The sequence below is a fragment of the Lygodium microphyllum genome, chromosome 29, assembly GCF_053477565.2.
Source record: "Lygodium microphyllum isolate KBCC chromosome 29, Lygodium_microphyllum_v1.1.10, whole genome shotgun sequence".
Classification (NCBI taxonomy): Eukaryota; Viridiplantae; Streptophyta; class Polypodiopsida; order Schizaeales; family Lygodiaceae; genus Lygodium; species Lygodium microphyllum.
The window spans coordinates 14243399-14254148 of record NC_141163.1 but is presented as its reverse complement, the minus strand read 5'-3'; the positions used below and the strand labels follow the sequence as shown (position 1 = coordinate 14254148).

General features: G+C 42.3%; 1 pseudogene; it reads left to right on the top strand.

Annotated features, from left to right (window-relative positions):
• The first annotated feature begins 6470 nt into the window (after positions 1-6470).
• LOC148010399 (uncharacterized) lies at positions 6471-8296 on the top strand (annotated as a pseudogene).
• Positions 8297-10750: the final 2454 nt, after the last annotated feature.

Genomic DNA, 10750 nt, shown 5'->3' with positions numbered 1-10750 from the left:
GAAAGATTTCCTGATTTTGAGGAGTTGATTGCTCTTCTAATTTCTGAGGAACAGAGAAATGGTGGTGCATCTTCTTCAGGAGGAACTTCAAAAGAAGCTGTCTTCTACTCAAATGCTGGAAGAGGTAGAGGCAGAGGTAGAGGAGGCCGATTTGGAGGCCGTGGCAGAAATCAAAATATGCAGCAAACTCAAGAAAACCAGTCCTATGGAGGAGGACGTGGTAACTCTAGAGGCAGGGGGAGCCAAAGAGGTCGTGGTGGATGGCAAAGAGGCCAAAATGCAAACAGTAATGTTGAATGCTACTACTGTGGTAAAATGGGTCATATGGCTAAAGACTGCTATAAAAAGCAGAATGACATCATGAATGGAAAACTGCAACAAGGGAATTATGCATCTTCTAGTAGACAGGGTGATGACAGAAATGAGCATTTGTTCATGGTGCAGCACATGAACAATTCTATGACAAGTGCAGAAGAAAGCAATGATGTATGGTATGTTGACTCAGGTGCATCAAACCACATGACAGGTCATGCAGAATGGATGGAGGATGCAAAGAAAATGGAAAAACCAGGATTTGTGGAGACTGGTGATGATACTGCACATCCTATTGTGCAGATTGGAAAAATTCCCTTGTCTATGCAGGGTGGGAAAAAGAAATACCTGTCCGATGTATTTCATGTCCCGAATATCACCAAGAATCTGGTTTCAGTTGGTCAAATGGTTGAACAGGGCTTGCAGGTCAGATTTAATCCTCATGGATGCTTTGTTGAGGATATGAAAAATAAAGGTCGCTTGATAGCAAAAGGAAAGAAGAAGGGCAGAATGTTTACATTGGATGCAGACATGTCTGAATTGAGTGCAGCAATGTTTGCACATGGGACCGGTGTAGTTGCAGATATTGATATCTGGCATAAACGCATTGGTCATGTTAATGTACAGCGACTTAAATCAATGCAGGCCCAAAATATTGTTGCAGGATTGCCCAAATTCAAGGTTGCAGAAATGCATAAGGTATGTGAAGCCTGTCAGTTTGGAAAACATGCAAGGAAACCATTTCCTAGACATGTTCAAGAGAGTGAGAAGCCATTGGAATTAATCCACTCTGATGTGTGGACTACTAAAGCTGCATCTCTTGGAGGCTGTCATTATTTTGTCACTTTTATTGATGACTATAGCAGAAAAGTTTGGGTGTATTTTATGAAAAAGAAAAGTGAAGTTTTTGGGCATTTCAAAACCCTTAAAGCTATGGCTGAAAAAGAAACAGGTCTGCAAATAAAATGCCTGAGGTCAGATGGAGGGGGAGAGTACCTCTCAAATGAGTTTGCAAAGTTCTTGCGGGAGCATGGCATAAAGCAGCAATATTCATGCAGTTATACCCCACAACAAAATGGAATTGCAGAAAGGAAAAACAGGCATATTGGAGAGGTATCTCGTGCCATGCTCAATGAAAAAGACTTGCCAGATTTTTATTGGGCTGAAGCAGTTGCTACAGCAGTCTACATAATGAACAGGACTCCCACTGCAGCAATACATGGAATGACTCCAGAGGAGAGGTATACTGGTAGGAAACCAGATATTTCTCATTTGAAAATTTTTGGTTGCATTGCCTATGTACATGTGCCAGATGAGCTGAGATCCAAGTTGGATCCAAAAGCTGAGAACCCGGGGGGTCCACCTTATAGGCCCGTAGGTGTAGCACGTGCACTCAACAGGAGGGGGTTTAATATCAGTTTCACCTACAGATTTAAAATGAAAGAAGGGGGTTAAATATTGTATACTGAGAAATTAAAATAAGGGGTATTTTTATCCATAAATCTTCAGAACTAGGTTGTTAGTATACACACACACACACACACACACACACACACACACACGCACTACAAGGTATTATGGATATACTGACACGGCCTATCGACGCAAAAATCGGTATATGCCTCGGTATAAGTCTTTCTATACGTCTCGGTATGTGCGTCGGTATATATATTCTCCTAATAGTTGATTTGCATGTTCATTTCAAGGAGGTTTCGAGAGATCAATGCTTGCAACCATTCGTGTGAAATAAATGTGCAAGCATCGCTAATACACAATGTTACAGATGCTCCTATGCTTACTAACAATGTCATTTTGCGTTTTTTTTTGGGTATCTTATTTGTACACATTTGTCATCCTTTTTTTGAGGTTTTGCTACATTTCATTTGTGGTAGCATGATGTGAAGCACGTAGAAGTGAAAGACGAAAGCTATCTTCATCGGTATTCCTCGCTCTCCTTCAATCCAGCAGCAACACAGGTATGTGAGGAAATTTTCTTTTCCCCTGATTCTTTCGCTTCGTAATTTGTAAACTAATCAACAGGTTTGCAGAGCGGCATCAAGGTATTTGCCTGTTTTCGTATAATCGAGGTCGGCATTTGCCATGCGTGCCTCGCACCTGGAATAGAAACTTCTCACGATAGACATGTCTAGTAGCACTGCTGCCGTTGCAGCCAAGAAAGGCGTGGGAATCCTTGTCAGTGCCACCCGGAGCGGCCTCTCTGCTCTATCTTCTCGGGGTCCTCAGCATCATCACCATGTTGCCAAACCATAAAATCATTCTGGAAGCGCACAGACGGGATGTTGCATTGAAGTGTGAAAAAATGGTTGTGTAGATGCTAGCTAATATCAATGCAAGCTTTGGGCTACTAAATCTACCGGATCGTCTCGCAACTCCACGGAACTCATTGTGAGCATATCTCTCTTGTTTTATGCTGCGTTTCTGTTTAACATACCCTAAAGTTAACACGCAGGGCCAAAGTTATACAGGATATCCCATGCATTTTAGATATGACTTTAAACTTGCATATGTATATTTAATCCATTGACCAAGCGAAACAGAATTTTTATTGATCGTAAACCAGAAATTTCCCTAACTGAGCCCCAGAAGTTGAAACGAAGAAATGAATAAGCGTGCCAGTTTGTTTGGTTGATTTATTGTTTTGGGACTGGACCGCGCTCGAGAGAATAGTGCAGTACTGTGGTTGAAGTGTCAGTACTACTTTTGGTGGGGCTAGTGATTTGGACTTTCTGAAACTTTCCTTGAAAGAATAATTTTTAGCAGCCTGTTTTGTAGAGCTGTTGGTTTCTTAGGGATTTCTTGTTCAGATCTATACTGTGCATATGGATGCAAGATAATAAGCGTCCAGCCAGCAATGTGACTAGTATGTTGGATTTCTAATTCTTGATGATATGTTGGATTTCTAATTCTTGATGATATGGTGTACTGCTCGTGTTTGATGATATGTTGAATTGCTCTCTCGCTTTTTAATGCTCTGGTTTTATACCACTTGCATGATATGTTGGACCTCTACTTCTTGATGGTATGCTGCTGAACTGTGCATGTTTGCAGTAGTCCCCAACATCTGGTAAAGAAGTTTCCAATTCCTGAGAAAGAGCAGAGCTGGATTACATTCACCCTGCCATTCACCCGTCATAGCTTTGATTCCCATCTTGGCTGGTGGCAACGATCTCTGCATCCCCCGCATCTACTTCATGACCTCTTGAAAAGCTGGTAATCTTTGATTCTAACATGCACATATTATTTAGGTTCCAGTTTTCCAATTCCCATCATTAGTGTGTGTGAAATAGAGAGATTGAGAGAGAGAGAGAAAAAGAGAGAATAGTTTGTGTGTCAATGTCTTTTTTGTTTTTTTTTTTACTCTTCCTTCCTCATTCTCTCTTGTATGGTTGTTTTGATTAGAGATCTGATCATTCATGTCTCTTGTATGGTTATTTTGATTAGAGATCTGATCATTCATGGCATCAAAGACTCACATAAAGGTGTGTGATCATGGGAGTAACGAGAAGAAGGTGCTGGGCTACGTCAGAGTGATGGCAGATTGCACTTATAGTGATATACGTCAAGAGATCATCCAAGATGGCATTGTAAGTGAATCATTCGAGTTTGTTATTGAAGATGAAGACTGTGATGGAGTATGCATATTGAATGCATTACAAGAGGAGCGTTGGAAAATTGAGAATAGCAAGCGAGTTGGCATAAAGAGGTTATCAACCACGGTGGATGATGGAGGGTCCTCAAAGCGTGTTTGTAGAAGCTTAAATGCTTCCATGGAAGCTACTGCTATGGATGGGATGGAAGAGGGCGATCAAATAAGGGAAGCGGGTGATCATGGTGGGAGAGTCAACATGCTCAAGAGTGTTTTAGTAACACAAGAAGCGCTCAAAATTTGGGAGCTCCAATGTGAGAAGGTCCGCAAGAAGTTGAGTGAGAGAAAGCCATCTAGAGATGATAAATTTCAGCTCATCACGGAAGATGTCAATGACCAACCTTTGATTCGAGTGTGGTGCAATGAATGTGGGAGTGCTTATGGATCGGGAGTGACTAGTGGCAAGCAATCCGCATACTCATGCTTGTCAAACTTCATGAGATTTCACATTCTAGATGGTCAAGCACATAAAAAACGATACTTATCTAACCGAAGTTTGAGGTTTGATGCATTTTCTACTCATGGTTCTCATGGAAGTACTCCAAAAGACGAGAATGATTCTGATGATGCAATAATAATCTTGGCAGCTATTGAGGAGATGAATAATTTCAATAGAACTCATGAAGGTAAGAATCAACTTCTTGTTTTATGTTGTAAATTGTAATATTTTTTTGTAAAAGATATTTGTTGAATCATGTAAGACAATTCTTAGTCCCTTATTTTGGTTCCTTTTTTAAGGATTTTTGCTTGTGCATATCAGATTCAATTGTCAGCTACGTTTCTAAACTCTTATCAAAATTTTGTATCCTCATGTAGGGGCTGATTTTCAGTTGGTTGAAGCAACTTTACATGACTACAAAGATAAAAATAGTGTCAAAGTTGTGTGCAAATATGATGGGAAGTGGCTGCACCTATGTCCTCGAGGTTCAGATTTGCAGACCATCCTAACACAACATATCAATGCAAAATCTCACATCAATGCATGGAGCAAGAAGACCACAATAAAGCAATCATCTTCTCTCTTCACAGGAGCTAGTGGGCGACCTAAAAAGAATTTTGAAAAGGATCCATGTCAACAAACTTTGGGTGCATTCCTCGTATCAACCAAAGAGTATGCGGAGGTGGCTTCCATCCATGCAGGTGATTCAAGCTCTCATTTATTAAATCTGTGTTGGGGATTATGGCAGTGTAAACTTGATGTTAATGGTAGTGAGGTTGATATAAAACCTTTTCTCCAAGACCTAAAGATGGGTGAAGAGTGGTTTTGTGAGCCACATACAAAAGCTACTTTATATGATGGGGATGTTGAATACAGGATAGATGGATGCTTTAGGCATGTGTGCTGTCTTCGGATCTCAAGAATTGGAATTCCGTTTGAAAGTTTCACATGCGAGTATTGTAAGAAAATTCCATCTTGCGCTGATTTTCGTGGCAGAGTGTATCGGGAGGGTAGTGCAATTGAGAAAAGAGGAGAGAGGCAAACAGGTCGAGGAAGGCGATTGGATTACCTTTCTGGTGCAGAGCTTAAAAGCGTTGTAGTTGAGACAAAGAAAAACTTGCGAGAGGCCAAGAGAAAACTATGGTGGTTGAAAGCAAAGTTTGTGGTGCTTTCAGTGAGAATCAGGTCTTTAAAAGAAGCAAACTATGAGGCTATTAATAGGAAGGATGTGCAACGTTTTTGCAATAACATTATTGAGGCTCATAGGCAAGGAAAGTTTGGTGGCAAATTAGCTTTATGGGCTTTTCTTCAAGACATTGCAAATAATGCATTAAGATCGAAAAAGGGGCAAAGATATGCAGAATCCTCAAAGACCATTTTTGAGGTTGCAAAGCTATGGGGTGGGCCGCGCTTGCATGATTTTCTAAGTGTAAACCTTGGAGGGCCATCTTTGTCAACCACAAGGAGGCAAGGAAGAAAGGCAACTCAATTTCAATCCGGAGAGCATGAGTATATCGTTGATATGGTTGGAAAGATATACAAGGATGTAAAGTCCAAACATGGAATAGCATCACGGGTGCCATTCATTATTGTTGAAGATGAAACAACCATCAAGCGTCGCATTAGGTAAAAACTTAGTTGAATTTCTCTTCGCTTCAGTTTTAAAATTTATTTATGTAACAAGTCCATGGAAATAAAGATGTTAAAGTGGAGCTTCATGTTTTTGCAGATGGAATGCGAAGGATGACACTCTAATTGGGTTTTGTGGAAGAAAGGGAGAGGATCATCAATGCTCCTCAAATGATGTTATCATTGTTGGAGATGGAGCACAAGGATATGAGACAATAGTGGATGCCTTCCAAAATCACGTAGTGGGACATTATGCAAGACTGCTCATTGTCAACCCGCTTCATGAGAGTCTTCCACGGTTAGCTCTTGTTGTGCATTGCACTTTTAATCGCTTTGATAGCGATTTCATCAAAGCTCAATGGAGTCTTGTGGAGCAAATGTGGAATGCAAAATGGAAGGATTGCCTAGGGCCAATAATTGGACATGCTTCAGATGGTGATAGTAGACGTCGCAAGCTTATGCTTGAAGACTATTTAGGAAAAAGTGATAGAAAGTTTGGTATCAAATGGGATGGATGGAAACTCAAAGGCAGAATCATAGGAGACAATGTGTATGGACTACATGATCAAGATTTTGTGCATTGTGGAAAGAAGCTTGTGAACCCTCTTGATAGTCCTATTCGACAACTAGCGATTGGACAAGTTTGGATTACACTCAATCATGTTGCTTTGGTCTATAATCATTTCTCTATCGATCAACACAAGTTACGAGAAGAAGATATACAACGAAACGATCGGCAAAATTGGAGAGCAGCCCAAGTGATTGTCTCTAGACAAGTTCAAAAATGTATGATAGAAATGCAAAAAAAAGAGAGGAGCATGCAAGGGACTGGGGCATATTTGCAGGTTGTTGCTGATTATATAGACATTTTTTTGTCTCCACATTTAGACTTGAGAGAGCGTGTGGTGCTTGCTAGTAAAGTGGTCTTCTTCTTCAAGTTGTGGAGATTATGGATTCATCATCATTCTACATACACTCTTAAGAAAAACTTCATTAGCAAAGAGGCTTACACAGATACCCAGCTTTCTTGTCATTTTGTGGTTCTACTTATAAAGATGTTTCGGGATTTCTTCCCAAATCTCAAGTGTCCTTTACATCTCACAGGATCGGATGCAACAGAAATTTATTTCAGCAAGATTGGAGGTATGGTTGGGCAAGAAAGAGCATTTGATTTTGGAGATGTTTTGCATTGTGTTGGAAGCTTGAACAAGATTACCGTGCATGAATGTAAATCAAATGGGGTGACTTTTTCAAGGGCACATAAGAAACAAGAACACATATGGAAGGATTTGAACAAGCATGAAGGCATTTTGGAAGCAGATCTTGGGAATTACGAGAGCGTTTCCTCTGATGAAAAGTTGATAGATGCATTGAAAGAGGGATTGAAGCGGGCACAAGATCTTTGTGAGTCATTGGGGATCAAACCTAGCACAATCGAAGGAGTTGAATGGTGGACAGAGCCTTGGATAGATACACAATCAATGTGGTCAAAGATAGATGCTGAAATGGGTGACGCCGATGAGCACGATGACTTTGTGGAGCCTTGCGGTGAAGATAGGCCCATTGAAGGCAGCGACGGAGATGACGAGGTCATTGCTCTGAGTGAGATTCGACATGAGGTGGATGGGATTCTAGATGAGGCAAGCATTGAGGATGAAAACAAGACTATCTCGCCCGTGGTGGAGGTTGACAAGAAATTCATCTTCAAGTCTACTTTGGTGAGTCAACTCAATGGAAACTCAACACTATCAAAAGATAGGTTGACAAGGGTAAGACAAGGAGTGTATTTCAGCAATGAAGGAAAATTAGCATCAACAACCAATGGAAATTTCTTTGGAATAGGGTCAGATTGTGCTGTTTATTTCTACGATGACACATGTGGAAACAGAGACACAAATTTCAAGAGAAATGGAAAAGCCACAAAATTGAAGAAGATGCAAACTCTTCATAGTACATGGTATCTTGGAAGAGTCCAAAAGATGCGAAAGAAGGTAGGTGGCAGGTATGTAGATTACAAGCGAGGTCTTGACTTGGTAGATCGACCACAAGGGATGGAGGTTCAGCTTGGTTGGTATCAGAAGGTGAAAGGACACCATACATACTCTTATAATGTGACAGACTTAAACATGGTTGATATTGAGTCAATTATTGCATTGGCACATTTAACATACAATGAGGCTACTGATAGATATGTTCTTGATCAAAATGATTATCGAATCTTTAACGATTTCTTGAAGTCTGCTGGTTAGATGTTTATTTAAATCATGTAAGTATGGAACCATTTGGTTGTAATTTGTGTTTTAGTCATGTTATAACACAGGTGACCTTATTCTTTCCATTTTCATATGATTGCAGGCAACGAATCCTCCACCTTGCAAAGTGGAGAGGAGTTGGAATGACATGAGTTGGACTTTTGTGGGACTGAAGTGTTTTTTGGGAAGGAGTTGGAATGACATAAGCTGAATTTTTGTGGGACTCAAGTGTTTTTTGTGGGATTGAAGTGTTTTTTTGTGGAATGACATGAGCTGAATGACATCCACTATATGTTTTTTGGGAGAGCAGGTAAATTCCAACCATTGTCTCTTGGAAGAACGGGGTTTATCTCGTATAGTACTCTAGTTTTATAGTAGCCCAAATTCAGATTAGTTTCACGTAGCAATTGATTGTGTTATTGATATTTGCAGTACAGGTTCGTAGCAGCATGTATTAAGGCCTTTAACGATTAAGGCCTTCGACAGTTGAATTAATGGGCATGTACATAATATTTTGCTAGCAGCTCTCAAGGACCTTTTGGTTTGGCCAAGTCGGGCAGTTATACCAGTCTTTCCAGGTGATTACAGGTATAAATGAATTACCCTCCTTCAAGCACCTGTAACGGGTGGGATCGGTAAGAGGAACTCCAGCAGTCAAAAGCTTGGACTTAGGGTCCATAGGGCATGAGATAGGCCGACACTCAGCCATATCAAACTCCGAAAGAAGCTCGGAGATGTACCTGTGCTGCGAGATAAAAATGCCCTGTGCCATCTGATAGATCTCCAGACCTAGAAAGAAGTGAAGGATCCCTAGATCCGTCATGTCAAACTCCTGCTGTAGAATGGACCGTGTATGCTCCACCTGCTGAGTGTCGCTCCTTGTAATAATAAGATCATCCACATACAAGATGAGGAACACCGAAAGAGAACCCACAACCCTTAAGTAGAGGTTGGGATCATAAGCGGAGCGCGCAAAGCCACTCTCTAGAAAGAAGCGGTCAATCCGCTGGTACCAAGCACGAGGAGCCTGCTTTAGGCCATAAAGAGCCTTCCGCAGCCTGTAGACATGATCCTCCTTCCCCTGCACAAGAAAACCAGGAGGCTGTGAAACATAAATCTCCTCCTCAAGAATGCCATTCAGAAAAGCAGACTTGACGTCCATCTGATAGACAGGCCAACGGTGATGAGCAGCAAGAGCCAAAAGCACTCGGATGGTGGACATCCTAGCTGTAGGAGCAAAAGTCTCAAAGTAATCCAAGGTCTCCACGCTGGGCAAAACCCTTGGCAACAAGCCTAGCTTTATGCTTGTCCAAGGAGCCATCTGCAAGATATTTGGTCTTAAAAACCCATTTCACACCAATCACCTTCCGTTTCTCGGGACGCGGAACAAGCTCCCACGTATGGTTTCGCTCGATGGAGTCGAGCTCGGCCTGCATAGCCTGTCTTCCTTCGGAAAGGAAGGGAGAATCGGCACCTGGATAGAGGGAATCAAGGAAGGCATCCGCACAGTTGATGCAGTCTTCACTGAAGAAACCTTCGCAGTAGATGGAACCCTCTGAGATGCATGGACTGAAGAAGGACAAGTGCGAGGAGGGTCATCCCGTTGTCGAACTTCACGATAGTCCCGCCTCCGCTCAGAGGAATGATGAGAAAGAAGCTCATCCTCTGAGTCTTCAAAGCCTGAAAACTGGTAAGACATCTTCCAATCTGCAAAATACCAAAGAAAGTTGTGCCGCTGACGAAATAGGACCAACAGTGTGGTCACCAACCACCAAGATGCAGGCTGAAAGTGCCTACAGCCACCTGGATCTGCAAAACGCAAATAGATCTGATGGCGAACATCAGAAACGAGACCACCAGCACCGGGAACTTGCCCAGACAGAGGTCGCCTGCAGGATAGGAGCAGACAGGGTAGAAGCGACCTGCAAAACAACAAAACGCAGCTGTAGGAGGGTCGCCCTGCAGCAGAGGAGGTCGCCTGGCAGCAAACGCAGGGTTGCTGCGTCACTGGATGACGTGGCAGCCCCTGTGTACAGCAAACGCAGGCTGTACAGCCTTCTGATGCAGTCGCCTGGCTGGAATAGACCTGTTGGCAGCCTCCTGAAGGAATCGCCTAGCTGTTGTGGGACTGTGGACAGCAGCAGTAAGGTATTTCTCTCGTCCTCCGTGCTCTCAATCAGGCGATGATACCATGTGAGAGTGCGCAGCGAAAGAAGAACATGAACACAGAGGAGAGGAGAGAGGAAGCAGAGAATGAAGGAAGAAAGTCTGCACTGACTGATATGAATGCTGAATACACTGGAATGGACAGAACAGTCCCTGCACGCAGCCCGGAGTGTCAGTGAGGGAGCCAGGACAGACTGGAAGCAGAGGCAGCACCAATGCCGGAGACGGAGACGAAGGGAGCAGTGCTGAACCTGCAGAGCATGAATGAGATGAATGCTGGACTGA